Source organism: Typha latifolia, chromosome 1 (assembly GCF_019914945.1).
Source record: "Typha latifolia isolate L0001 chromosome 1, TyphaL0001v2, whole genome shotgun sequence".
Taxonomy (NCBI): domain Eukaryota; kingdom Viridiplantae; phylum Streptophyta; class Magnoliopsida; order Poales; family Typhaceae; genus Typha; species Typha latifolia.
Window position 1 is genome coordinate 15,089,584 of NC_133086.1, and position 15,777 is coordinate 15,105,360.

The following is a 15,777-nucleotide window of genomic DNA, read 5'->3' on the forward strand; positions in this document are numbered from 1 at the left end:
CGACTAAAAAGATAAAATTAAAATAGTGGAAAAAGATTAAAACTAGACAGATTGATAATTATCCAACATTGCGGTGGTCGTCAGAAGGGGGTAGATGACCAAAGATAGTGATGGATGGCCATAAGGTAAGGTGACTCATGGAGTTGATGGTGGCTAGGGTTTGAAGGTAGAATTAAAGTCCTAAATTAGATATAATCCTAGAAAAATAAACGGTTATAATTAATTTATTTCTACTCCTAGATTATCTTACTATTATTCCTAAGATAAATTCAAAGCTAAAATAATTTCTCAATATTTGGATGCTTAAATAAAGAAGCTCAGCCCCTCTATATATAAATGTTAGATATAACGAGTCCTACTCAAATTATCCCTAAAGACTTATATGACTCAAATTAAGACTTGCCTTAAAAGCATACACGACTTAATTAAACTTGCATCAATGGCTTACATAATTTAACTAAACTTATCTTAAGAGCTTATATGACATAATTAGACTTGTCTTCAGAGCTTACATCATGAATTAAATAAAAAATAAATAGACTCAATCTATCGAGTTTAATGTCCCCATGATTCGACCCTATCAAACTTGGATCGTATCATCTAGTGACTTTGATGCCTTCAACCATTCGATGCCATCCTCATCTTAGGCAAGCATTTTTATTTGGTTTTCATTTACATATTATATATACATATTATTTCTTCAATAACTATTTTTAATTTTTAGTAGCAATTCTAATTTAATCTCATAAGTTGGACTTAGTCGTTCTAATTTTTAGTAGTTCTTCAACTTTTCTTAAGTTAGATCTCCATGATTCTATCTGATATCAAACTTCATCTCATTTAGTTGATGATGCAGTTACTAAATTTAGGTGAAGTTTTCTCTGCATCACAAGAAGTATTAGATCTAACTATATTATATTTACATTATATCATTACCTATTCTATTGGCATTTACACTATACTTAGACATTACATTATAATTTTCTACAGCAGTTGGAATATTTTTTTGAGAAATTTATTTTTAAGATAATGTAATTGAGAATTTTTTTAATGGCATCCATAATTTTTTAATGTCGTAGAGAAAATTACAATGTCACCTATAATGAGTATGCATCTCTTAGTGGTGTTAATGAACTTGAGGAAATTCATTAAGTCATTAAGAATTTGCATAATGAATATGCATCTAAATTTTCACGTCCTTTGTCCTTTTGGTTGTGATATGAACATAAGCACTAGTGAAACTTTCTAAAATACTCGGGTTATTCTTGATGAGTTTGACGAGGATAAAAATAGAAAATTTGAGCAATTTTTAATTGAAAAATCTCAACATCAACCTCTTAAGATAAATTTGGATCTATATATTAAGGAGGGCTTACTTCTATAGCAATATAATAATAATAAATTTGATATACTATCTTGATGGAAAACAGAAGGTGCAAAGTATCCTATATTATTATAAATTGGTCGTGAGCAATTTCAGTTGCCTTTAAATATGCTTTTAGCACAGGTGGTCGAGTAATAAATGATTATCATAGTATATTAGATCCTAAACTCGATCTAGGGTTTGGTTATCTAGGAGTTGGTTCATGTTAGTTGTTCAGTTTATTAGCTGGTTGGATTTGTTTGCTTATTGTTGTTGGGTTAGTCGGAGTTAGACCAAGCGAAGCTATACGGTCACCCGAGTCGTTTGGTCAATTAGGTAGCCTCTAAGTACTATGGAGTGCACTCGAGTTAGATTAGCTTTTGATGAATCTATTTTCTCTTTATCTCTCTTCTTCTCTTCTCTCCTCCTCATGTCTTAACCTTCCCATCCACCTCTAGTCGACGCTGGCTAGACCCTTCACTTCCTCTATCACCACCCTACTTCTTCTAGGAGCGACCCCTTCTTCTTGTCCTATCTCTTCCCTAAGTCGCATTCATCTCCATCTCTTCGCACCCCACCTTCACTTCCTTCCACCACCATTAACACCAAGCTACCTTCAATCCAAACACATAATTTAATCCTCTCCTTAATCCAAAAACATAACACGTTCATTTATTTTTGCACATCCTCTTTGCTCAATTGGCTTGGCTAGATTGAAGATTAGAAAATTATAAAATATTATAAAATTATGGTGGAATTGGTGATTACTTCGGAAGTATAATATTATAAAATTACTTCGGAAGTATAATATTATAAAATATTATAAAATATTATAAAATATCTAAGTTTAATTATTGTACTTGCATTATATTTTTAAGTCTTGGTGTAGTAATGTAGTATGGTTATTATTATTATTATTATTATTATTATTATTATTATTATGTGAGCATGTTGATCCTCTTTTTGTTATATCTAAGCATGTATGTCATAAAATATCATGAAATTATAGTGAAATTGGTGGTCTTATGTTGTCGTGAATTGTAGTGTTATCCTCTTTTTATAATGAATTGTAGTTACTTATAGTGTTTTTTTCTTTTTTTGGTGAATTGTAGTGAATTATAGTGAATTATAGTGCTATCATTTTTTGTTATATTTATGCATGAATGTAGTGATCTTATGTTTTGCACAATAGATGCTAGTTTGGAATTAGTGGTCTTATGTTATAATGAATTGTAGTGTTATCCTCTTTTTATTATATCTAAGCATAAACCGGGTGATCTTATAGTTTTGCACTAAATGCTAGTTTGTTATGCTTTTAGAATTTGTGTCTTATGTTGTAGTGAATTGTAGTTTTATTTTCTTTTTGTTATATCTAAATATGAACATGGTGATCTTATGTAAAGATGCTAAATAATAGATTTTCATTTTGTATTTGTATTCAATAAAAGGTTGATTTTTTATCCAATTTGTATTTTTATCTGATTAAGATTTGATTCGTACCCGATTTATATTTGTATCCATTTAATATCTATAACTTCCCAAAAAAAGAAATTGGCGTGCACGTGTCTGACGTGCGCTAAGCTTAAAGGCGCGCATGAGCGCAGCACATGCGCCCATTTTCCTCTCTTCCCCTATCTTTTTCTTTCTTCTTCTCTTTCTTTCCTTCTTTTATCTTTTTCTTCTTTTTTTCTTTCTTCTCCCTACCAATAGTATTTTCCCCCTTCCTTCTACATGCCGTGTCGAAGCACCCCCGAAACTGTCGACCCCTTGGATCAAAGCGTCAGAGCTCTCCCTCTCGTCGGGTAAATTTAATTTAAAAATGTGTTGGAGTTGTGGGTTTTCCTATCTGAAGTTTCCCTCTCTCGATCTCGCCGTGATTCGGTCAGCAGCCTCATGCCTTGCCGCATTGGTCGATGAGTTTCCCTTATTCGCAAGGATGCCCTCGGTGGCTTCCTTTGACGCCCCCATAACCGGAGCCGCCGGACGGCCCCTCGCCTAGGCCGACGGTCAAGGCGAGGTGGATTCTTGTCCTCAACCCTCTTTGGCAACTAGGCTTCCTATAACAACCTATCCTTAAAAAAAATATGTTATGGGAACGATGTGACTGTGGCCGACCTCGTGCCCATGCAAATGGGTGCGGCATGGGGGTGTCATGCACCCCCTAACGTCACCGTAGGCAACCGACTGCGGCCAGATGGCCGCGGCGGGCCCCAGTGCTACTGCAACCGCCGCCAACCCCCCACTGCCTATCTCTCTCCCTCTAAATCTCTCTTTCTCTCTCTCTCTCTCTCTCTCTCTTTCCCCTTATCGACGTCAGCCTGTAGCCGCCACCTCTACTGACGTGGTGAGCCTCCTCCTCTCTCTCTCTCTCTCTCTCTCTCTCTCTCTCTCTCTCTCTCTCTCTCTCTCTCTCTCTCTCTCTCTCTCTCTCTCGCTTGCACTCTTGGGCTCGAGCTCATTGGAGCCGAGTCGCCAGTGAGAGGCCAGCGGCTGGCTGGCCACCAGCAGCAGGTGCCCTCCCCGCCGGTGCCAAGTCCTCCTCCTCCCTTCCTTTCTTTTCTTCTTCTCTTCTCTTCTTTTCCTTTCTTCTTCTTCTTTCTTCTTTCTTTCTTTCTCTTCTTCTTCCTTTCTTCTTCTTCTCCATTCTCAGTCCCTTCCCCTCTTCCTACAACAATGTTGGGCCCAACACTCTAGCAAAGAGGATTATTGTTTTTTAATGTTAATTATATAATTATTTTCTAATGTTAGGTAAATTAGTCTATTTAGATAATTAATTATTTTGATAATTTATACTCACTAATATAATTTTACTAAGTATGTATAGTATAATAATTTATGAATTATAATTATAAATATTGCATATAAATTTATTTATAGTTTAGTTATTATTTATTAGATTAATATATGTAGTCTTGTTGATAATAATCTTACATTTATATTTATATTTTATATAACTATTTTTAGTATATTATTATTGTCCAATAGTTTTTATAAAATGAAATACTAGACTTGCATATTATTTTTGTATGATAGGATAATGACTATTTTGCGTATAATTTATGATTAATTAAATAAGAGTAGGTATTACAAAATAAGTATTAATAAATTTTTTTAATTATATCTATATTAAATCATATATATAGTAGTCTTTGGTTATTTACAAAAAGGAGATAAATTACTATATACTTATTTCATATTCTATAATTAGCAAACTAGAATTTTTATTAAATAAATATAAATTATGGTAATAACATATTAATATTATCACAATTAAATTTATCCTATGAATCTAATCAATTTTAAACCTAATAAAATTTATATTTTACTAGAACGGATTATAATCAGATAAACAACTAATTTTATGTTACTTAAACATTTTCAAGCTCCCAACCCCCTTATTTGAGATCTCGTGGACCATGCTAGTGATGTGTGATGGTTGATTGATGAACATGAGGGATACGTGTGTTGGGTCTTCTTATCAGAGATAAGTAGTCTTATCCCTTAGACGCCTTTCTCAAATTAAGTTATATTATATAGGGATAATTCACTTTTCATCCCCTAAACTATCACTCAATTCTGTACTGACTCCCTAAACTTTTTTTGGCACACACTAACCCCCTAAACTATTAGAAATACTCCACCCCCTTACACCATTAACAGAATTTATGAATTGACCAAATTACCCCTCCACTTATAATGATGAGATAATTAAATGGCTTAACTAATATTAAATATTTATTTTTTTTTAAATTCCTTTATTTCTCTCTACACTAATTCTCTTTCTAAATAAAATCCCTAATCCTCTTTCTTAACAAAATCCCTAATCCTCTTTCTAAATAAAATCCCTAATCCTCTTTCTAAACAAAATTAGACCACATCCTCCTTCATTCCTCTCCTCTCCGATCACATCCCACCCCGACAAGGGACGACGCACGAACGGGGCTGCCGGCCACTGCCGCCATTATTGAGCTTGGTGTTGTGGGCCTCGTTGAGGCTGACGGGGAAGCTGCGGTTGGCTAGCCTTGAGAAGGCAGGTGAATGGCGCTGACATGGACAATGAGGAGGGGTAACTGCGGTCATCTTCATATCCTTCTTGGTGGTTTCATCAGGCAGCGGCGTGGAGGCGTGGGAGGGTGCGGATCTGGTTAGTGGAGGAGAAGCCAAAGTTAGAGGCGTCGAAAGAGGTCGAGATGGTGCGAGGTGTTGGCGGTCGATGGTGGCTCTTGCAAGCTCTCTGATGACCCCACCCATCACGCCGATGGTGGTGGTGGAGCTGGCGGTGACGATGGTGGTGGAGACGGTGGTGGTGGTGCTAGAGGGAAGGTGGAGGGTTTGGTGCTAGTGGTTTTGCTAGAGGGAGGGTGGAGGGTTTAGCGATGGTGGTGGTGGAGTTGGCGGTGGCACTGGACAAGGTGGAGGGTTTGGTGCTAGTAGCGTAGGAGGTGTGGGCAGTGGTGGTTTTGGTGGAGGAGATGGTAGGGGTGTTAGAGGGAGGAAGAGAGGTTATGGAGGGGTATTTTTGTCATAATAAAAATTCTCTTAAGTTGCTCATGACTTACACTTCTAAGGGGTATTTTTGTCATATTATTGTCATGTGACTGTCACATGATAATTTATTAATGGAAATACGTAAAGAAACCCTAACGGAAGGGGTCAAGTGAGGTATTTCTAATAGTTTAAGGGATTAGTGTGTACCAAAAAAAATTCAGCGAGTCTGTATAAAAATGAATGATAGTTTAGGAGGTGAAAAGAGAATTATCCCTATTATATATTATGTATATGGATATTTTGGCCTTCAGCATGATTATATTATTTTATCTAGAGATGATTACAGTTAAGCATATTTTATCATACATGTAATTAGGCTGATTTTGGATATGATTATGATGATGATATATATAGAGATGATTAGAGATGATTATACTGTTATAATTTTATGTCTAGTTGATCTGTACCATGAGTATGCATGTTGTGATAGATTAGCACGGATATGCATCTGTCGACTATATAATTGGAGACTACATTGCATCATTTTTTTCTTGATTCATGTTCCATCTAAATTTTTGTTATGCATTGACTTGTTATCATACTAGATATATGCATATGACCTATCATTTAGAATAAAAGCATAAAATATTATTGATATAATAGTTGATAGAAACCGTGAAGATACCCGAGTAGGCGTGAGAGTTAGGACACGCTTGGTGGATGATTGATCGCTCAACACAGTCGCGATTCTATGGCCTTACATCCGAGGTCGTTAGTCTGTGTGCGCAGTAGACATTCAGACACATGTTGTTCACTAAGACATATATGGCAAGTTATCCTCATGAGATTTCTATCAGCTAGAAGGATGCCCGGTCTAGGTGGATGTTAATACCCTTAGCGGATGACAGGATATGGTTATATTTGAGATACTCCTTGCGGATGACATATTATGCTCTCAGCCTTCGGGCATGATGTTGAGGCCGAGTATCATGTGTTGACTGTGCATAGTGGTCTAGTATGATGATGACATATAGAGATGACATTGATGACTGAGATATTGAGAAATTGATACGATCTCCCCTATTGGCCAAGGCTCGATCTATTTCGAATTTCAGATCTGGATATGATGTGACATAAAATTTTGGAAATAGATCTTGAAAGATGCCACTATCGGATCAACGTGAGATTTTGATATGTTATAGCCCCGAAAAAGAGCTTTCCAACAAATTAAGTTTCGGGCGAATCGGATCTCGGGATCTCAAGATATCATCTGATTAGTTGATGAATGTCAAGTAGTCCATCTTAGGATCCGTGGATGAAGGCACAAGATTCTAGATGATGGTGGAGGATGGTGGTGGACCGGCGTTAATGGGGTGGCACCGGTGAGTAAGTGGTGGTGGAAGGGTTATGGGTGATGGAAGGATTAGAGCAAGTGATGGATAGATTGGAAGAAGGGGGAGAAGAGGGTCGCCCCTAAGAGACTAGGGTGATTGGCCGATCGAGGGAGGTTAGAAGTGGCGTCGTCGAGCAACGAGAGAATAGGAGAGAAGAAGACGAAGAAGGTAAGGCAAAAACTCAATTCATCAATAATAATTCCATGGTTGCCATCCACATCTTTAGAGGCTAACCAAATAATTCAAAAATGGCAATTATTAACACTAAATAATACATATTTCACACTTCTCTGGATTTGCGAACGCGATGCAGGCATTCGCAGGCGCGTTCGAACGCACATTTCACACTCTCTAGATGTGCGAACCTAATGCAGGCATTCACAAGCGCGTTTGAACACACTCCACCTGCGTTCGAACACAACATATAGAAATTTTAGTTTTTTAGAATTAAACACTAAAACAAAAGACAAAGACATCCCTAAAGTGTATCCATACTCGAGATGACATCAGTGAAGTCCGAATCGTATGAGAAATGCATATGATTTTATTATCATCTGATTACCTAATTATCGAGTGGTCAATATACATCATATATAATTGCATTTGATATCATAGCATCGTCATGGTCGGCATGCATTATGTATCATATTTGAGAGAGAGTTATGATGATAGTATGACATGAAGATTTGTTTATTCATTGTCGATAATTATATATTTTATTAGTTATGACATATTATCTACTTTTTATTTATGTATTGTTGAGGAACATTTATATACTCATTCATGACATGATGCTCTTTCTGATTCGTATTATTCACTACATGATTTACTCTCTGTTTGGTATCACTGATTCGGGGTAAGGTCTATTCACTAAGCATTTTGCTCATGACTCTCTTTATTTCTTTTCTAACCCCTAAAGATATTATGGTATGTGATACCGACTTGAGATATCCTTATGAGATATTTTAGAACAAAGATAAAGTGAGCTATAAACGTGAGATGGTATAGAAAATAATTTAATTAGATATTGAGTTGTACTATTATTTGATATTTGTATTTTATTATATAAATAATGATTTGTATAATACAGGTCAGATTATAATGTACTCGTATATCAGTTGTTTAGTTGTATCTTGATAGTTTGTCGTGGCCTATGTGGGTCTTGCCAAATTATGTAGTAGTTTAGTGTATATTATTATGGACTTGGATATTCATATGTTAACATGTTTATTTGGTTGATAGTATAATTTATTTGGCATTGGATTATATGAGCATGGATATATTAGCAAGTAATATTTAATATTGTCATGATTGTATGTGCATAGGAGTGTATCTGTGCGTGACGGGCCCCGCCCGTCTTGTCGCGTGAGCCACACATGTCGTGTGGGCGCGTGGGTGTGCAGGTGCCCGTGCCGGGCAGGGGCATTACACTTCCTCTACGCTAGCTTTTGCTTGTCGAGGGGAGCATATCGATTGGGTCAGTAGGTTTGCTGTCTGTTAGGTTTTTATTTGTTGGCAATTGTGTACAAAATATTCTAAGTGTATTTTTTTTCATGTATATGAGCTTTACACAAGTCTAGAATATCTCTGGTTTGAAGAATTGCAAGATTATTGGAGAAAAGCCGTCGAGTTCACACCGCGTTCACAAACACGTTCGAACGCGGAATCTGCATTCACATAGACAGAGAGCCGCGTTCACAAACGCGTTCAAACGCGGGTACTACGTTCACACAGACAAAGAGCCGCGTTCACAAACGCGTTCGAACGCGGGTACTGCGTTCACACAGACAGAGAGCCGCGTTCACAAACGTGTTCGAACGCGGGTACTGCGTTCACACAGACAGAGAGCCGCGTTCACAAACGCATTCGAACGCAGGTACTGCGTTCACATAGACCGAGAGCTGCGTTCACAAACGCGTTCGAACGTAACCTGAAGAATTCAAGTTGTCGCGTTCGAACGCACTCGGGCCCGTTCGAACGCACCTGAGTTCAAGTCATGTCGTTCGAATGCACCCGAGCCGCGTTCGAACGCACCAATGAAGTTTGATAAAATTGGACTTTCGTGAGTACGGATAAGACTTGGATTTGTGAGTACGGATAAGACTTAGATTTGGCTCTATCTTAGAGATCATATATAAGGATTGTGATGCCCTATCTTGAGAGGGGTTGAAGAAGCATTATTGAAGGAGACTTCTTGAGGCTACATCGGTTCTTCAACTAACAAGGTTCCACTCATCTACAAAAGTTAATCTTTCATCTTAAGGGCTATCTAGACGAAAGATCAATCTCGATAGTTACTGAGATTGGACTTCAATCACGAGAAGCGGTGAATCGTGGGTTCTAGCGAGCAAGACTGAGAGGAACAAAGTCGTTTGGATCGACGGGTTGTTTTGTGAGTCAGTCTTGTAACTGCTACTATTCTAGTGATTGGTTTTGATCCGAGTTTGGATCCGTGGTTTTTTCCCGTTTGGGTTTTTCCACGTTAAAATCTTGGCGTTCATCTCTGCTTTCGTTCTTAATATTTCTACGGACTTTTACTTAAGAGAACGAGTGATATCATTGCCTAGTATTTAGATACATACTTGTGTCTAGGGGTTTTTTCACTGACGATCGGGTTCGTCGACAGCTCTTTCCCCCCACCCATTGATTAGGTTCTTGCCGTCGGTGGGTGGTCGTTGTCTTCTCACCAGCCGAGTAGGCACCGTGGGTGCCTTCCTCCGCTGGCAGGGTGTTGCTCAACCTTTTGGCCATCTTTCTTTCCTCCCTCCTTTCGATCGAGGTGAGGAAGGAGGAAGGGGGTTGTCTCGGGCTGGGCTGGGTGCGGCCCAATCTGTGGACCAAGCTAAGCTAGATGCAGCCCAACCCGAGTTTGGGGTGTGGTTGGGTTGCATGTAGCTCAACCCAAGTTTGTTGTGGGTTTAGGCTGTAAGCCCATGTTTGTTTGTGGGTTGGGCTACGGCCCAGCCCATGAGGCTTTTAAGCCTAGTTTTCTTAGGGCTTTGGGCCTAATTTTATTGGGTTTGTACTCGACCTTGAGTTGGCCAAGCCGATTGTTGCACCATAATCATTTTAATTATGCTAGTCATCTTATTCTTTTATTTTTGTCAACTTAAGCCTTAATGTTAATTATCGATAAAGAGTGGTTTGGTTAATTATAATATTTGCTCTTAATGGGGATTTAGTTCTAGGTAGCATTTAGCATGGTTGATTTTTAATTTTGGTTAAATTAAGTTTAGCAAATGAGTCGGTGATTTGGATGAATTTGTATTAATTACTCATGCCGGAGAATTAATACAGATTTTTATAGGAAAATTATTCTAAGCATATTGTCTTATTTGACGAATCAAATTAACTCAGTGTTGCCCATGTGATTTTACCTAAACAATAATAATCAGTGGAATAAAAATTCGAGATAAATTATTTTAAATTACTTTGAATAATGTATTAGGTGCTAGTACAATTATGCTAGCTCAACCTAATTAATAAATATGAGAATCAGTAGACGGACCTACCCAAGCCTATAATAAACATTAGTAGAGTTATTAATCAGTGAGAGGTATTTGTGCTTATATTTTTTATTTATTTTTCTTATCGAGGTGGACTCTATACCCTATGAGGATAATCTCCTGGTGTAGTTGCAGATAGTATTAAGAAAACAATTCAGGCAAGTAAAACTTCTATAATCTAGGAGTAGTGTAGAGGTCATTTTATTTTATGACATCATCGCATTCATAGCATGTATGTGCATATGTTTTCCATATCATTACTATTACATGCCATGCATGGTAATTTTATTTTGTTGTTCGGTAAGATTTCGCTTATCATAATTTTTATGCATATTTGTTAACATGCAAAATATGATAATGATGTGTGTTACATTATACTTGTTGTGTCGTATAATATCATGCAAATTGTATACGTGCACGACCATAAAGGGAGTGACTACTACGTGTCTCAACAATATTCAACACCTCCCTAGCCAGGGTTATATTAGGGCCCACGCTTGAGGTCTCAATCTGTTTATCATAGACAATTAGGTAATCGTTTCGTTAGGCGATAGACGATTTACTCTCAATCAACGAGAGTCATACCCTTTAGGGTGTTTAAGATGGAGAGAGAATGATAGGATGACGTAGACCTAGCGGTACCCGATGATGTAGGGTGGGGGCGTCCGTGAGCAACAACTCATTATTTTTATACAGTGGTGCAATAATGTAGAGCCGAGGGCTCAGATAGTTGTATCGATGTGCGATATAGACTTACGTAATGGGTTTACGACTGAGGTCCTTAGTTTGCGATGGCAGACAATTGGTCATACTATTCGTTGGGTGATGAGCCAGTGATTATACCGCTATGATTTACCCTCCCTTGGTACATAATAACCTTGTAATTTTTTTTCGTACATAATGACCATATAATGAAAAAGGCCAAGTGAAGTATTTCTAATAGTTCAGGGGGTCATTATGTACTAAATATATATGTGGTCATTGTGAAAAAGGGTGATAGTTTAGGGGATGAAAAGAAAATTATCTCAAAACTATAAGGACTTTTTTATTGGGGGGATTTTCTCGAGAAAAAAAGATTTGTTAATTTTTTATGATTTCACTCGGTTAATCAAAGATATTTGAGGGGTGAAATCATGCCCTGGAATTTGCTGTTCTGCAACTTCTGTAATTAATATTGATTCTTTTTCCTACAACTACGTCTTCCTAATTCTTAAATCCCAATTATTTATGGTAAATTTTTAAGTAAGATGTAATTTGCTCGTGATGATTGATTTCCTTGAAGTCATTCTCACATTGCTTTTGATAAGCTATGTATGCTTTCTTTGAAACTCAAGATCGAGAGTGCTACTAGAGTTGGTGTGCATCTTTGCTTCTTTGACTTGGACTTTAGATTCTATGCTTTTGTGGTATGTAATATTTTCTTACGTATTGTTTTAAGTGTTGTAGTTAGGTCTACAAGTCCTGCGGTATTGATTATATTTTAGATCCTTGAATTTTAAACCTAATTTAGTGCCTCATTAGTCTTGCGAAATTATCTAATTTGAGTTGCTTTTTGGCAATCAAGCTAGATTTGGGTATATCCTGGTACTGTTATTCTTGTAGGGATTTGTGCAGTGACTATGAGAACATCCACCGTTATTGGCTTTATTTCTTAGGAGGACGAGGACTGAGGAGGCAAAGTTTTATTTGTATAAAGAATTTATGGTTTGTATCTTATTCGTGTAAATAGGTGAATTATATCGTGTAAATGGGTCGACCGGGTTGTATAAAGAATACATCTAATTTATTAAACGGATCGTGTTACCTATTTAATAAACGGGTTATATTTATATTTAGAAAGTTAGCACGTTTAATAAATATGTCGTGTTCATGTTTGTACTATTTTGACCTGATCCAAACTTGACTAAGCCAACCCAATTGCCACCCATAGGGAGGGGGATTTGAGCCCTAACCCAGGTGTGGCTTCGGCTTAGTGCAAGGTTGTTGGCCCAACCCAAGTGGTGGGTTGTATTGGGCCCAACCCAGCTGGCACAGCCCAGTCCAAGGTTGGGGTGGATTTGGGACAGGCACGTGTTGGTTTGGTTGGGCTGTTACCTAGCCTAAATGGTAGGCTTTAGTTGGACTGGGGTTTTGGGCCCAAGCATATTGGGTCTGTTGTAGCTCTTGGGTTGGTTGTAGCCTATTATTTTAGGTCTTAAGCTGGCTCAAGTAGTTTGAATATTGTCTAATTTTGTGTTAGTTTGCTTTATCCTTTTTATTAAATTATCGTTGTCAAACTTAAGCTTAATTAATCATTTTTAGAGGATAGCTTGTTAGTTAAAATAATTATTGTAAATCAATTTTAGTGATTAGTATGTGGCCTGAGAGTTCCATTACTAATTGCTCGTAATGGAAAATTAGCTCTAATTAGAGTTAAGTGTGGTCGATTATAACTCTAGTTAGATTAATTTTTCATAATTGAGTCAGTGGTCTGAATGTATCTATATTAATTGCTCATATCGGAGAATTAATATAGATCAGTGTAGGGAACTGGTATTAAGTAGGTTGTCTTATTTAACGAAGATGATTTATTAAATATTGTCTATATGATTTATTGTAAATTGATAATAATGATTTGAACGATAATTTGAGGTAAATTATTTTAATTATGTTTAATAATTTGTCAGACCTTGGTACAGCTATGTCAGCTCTATGATACGATTCGATCCATCTTGGCTCCATGCATGATATTGGGTTCATGGGAATGAGCATATTTATCTAGTTGAGTATGTAGAAGCAATAAAATTAATTTTTGCCAGGGTGTGTTCGAACGCAATCGGGAGCGTTCGAACGTACCGCAGCAAAAGTGTGAGTTAAGTTAGGGATTGTTAGGATTGTTTGGAGTGTTTTTATGTTAATTAAGGAGTTCTTAGGGTGAGCCTCTATATATATGTGGAAGAAACCCTAATTTAAATTATCTTGTTATTGGAATTGGCTTTAGCTCTATCTCTTTCTCTCTTGTCTCTAATCATTAGCACCTTCTCCTTCCTTCCTTCTTCTTCCACCCAAGTCTTTGGTCGGCTTCTTCTAGCCTCTAACTACCCTCTTCCATAATAACTTCTCCCCCTTCCCACTAAGATCTAACCCTAGCATCCATCTAGCCACCGAGGGGCTATCAAGCTAGGATCACATTAACCTTCGACAACTGTTTGATCTATATCTTGAGATCTAATTGTCTGAATCACATGATCTTAGATTTGTTGGAAAGCTCTCTCCAAGATCAACAATATATCAAAACTTTAAAAAGATCAATTAGTTAGATTGATCGCAAATTCCCTTGGAAGTTATGGGCTTCATTGACTTTAGAATCGTTGCAGATCGGATTAGGCCGGTTCGTAACAACTGGTATTAGAGCCAACGTTCCTCAGACAATTATAACTATCATAAGATCTAAGACGACTAAGCAAGTAAGTGATCAAGGCGTGGAGACGGACCACATGGCTATGTCAAGATCTCCATCCTCTCAGAATTCATGAGGACGGACAAAAGGCCCGCTGGATCTCGCACAAACCCTAGCACTTATGGCGCAAACATTTTTGGAGGTCAAGTCCACCCTTGCCGATAGAATTGAGTACCCTCCAAGGCGTACCCTTGAGCGTCATCGAAGATATAAAGAATCCCCCTTATCTAGAGAGAGGAATCGATAAGGACTGATCCTGGAGGCACCTTGGCAATAGCGCGACGAACCGCATGGGTGCCGCTCCGACTTACCACCCTTGCACCCGAGGGCACCTCCACAACATGATGAAGGACCACTGAGGTATACATGACCATCAAAGGAGACCTTGTTGCTCACACCAACAACTAGGAATCCTAAAGCGGTCGTCAGCCATCACCAATCGCCACCCGAGCCGCTGATTAAGGGCATTGAAGCTTTGAAAGATATTGAGGATCTGATACCTCGACGGCCCGATCCTATGGTCGTGGCTGCTTATCAAGTACCTTATCGATCTAAAGGACAATCTCCTCAGCCCATAAGCAATGTGCCAAAGCTTAAACAGATCAGCCCTTGTGCGAGGCCTAAACTAAACTCGAGTTTACATTGGATTGTGGGTGGGTTAAATCTTAGCCTTGGACTAATTGGACGAGCACCAATCAGCGGGCTACATCGTGTTACACTTGGCCGAGTCATGGCCTCCTCCACAAGTCTTACGCTCTTGGGCTCAGCTCGGATGTTGGTGGTAACGATTCGGCAAATACAGAAGGTTTGGAAACCACCATAGACACTTTGAGGACAAGGTGGTTAGAAGTGTGGTGAAGTGATACGATTTGATCCATATTGGCTCCATGCGTGACATTGAGTTCATGGGAATGAGCCTATTTATCTAGTTGAGTATGTAGAAGCAATAAAATCAATTTTTGCAAGGGTACATTCGAACACAAGGACCACATTCGAATAGGGTCGTTCGAACGCCTACATCGCGTTTGCATCGACAAAGAACAAAAATTCCGCGTTCGAACACAATTGGGCGCGTTCGAACGCACCACCGACGAAAGTGTGGGTTAAGTTAGGAATTGTTAGAGTTGTTTGGAGTATTTTTATGTTAATTAAGGAGTTCTTAGGGTGAGCCTCTATATATATGTGGAAGAAACCCTAATTGAGATTATCTTGTTATTGGAATTGGCTTTAGCCCTATCTCTTTCTCTCTTGTCTCTAGCCATTGGCACATTCTCCTTCCTCCCTTCTTCCTCCGCCCAAGTCTTTGGTCGACTTCTTCCAGCCTCTAACTACCCTCTTTCACAACAATTTCTCCCTCTTCCCATCAAGATCTAACCCTAGCATCTATCTAGCCATTGGAGGGCTATCAAGCTAGGATCCCATTAACCTTAGACCATTGTTTGATCGATATCCTGAGATCTAACTGTCCGAATCTCATGATCTTGGATTCGTTGGAAAGCTCTCTCCAAGAACAACAACATATTCAACATTCAAAAAGATCCGTCAGTTAGATTGATCGCAAATTCCATTGGAAGTTATGGGCTTCAT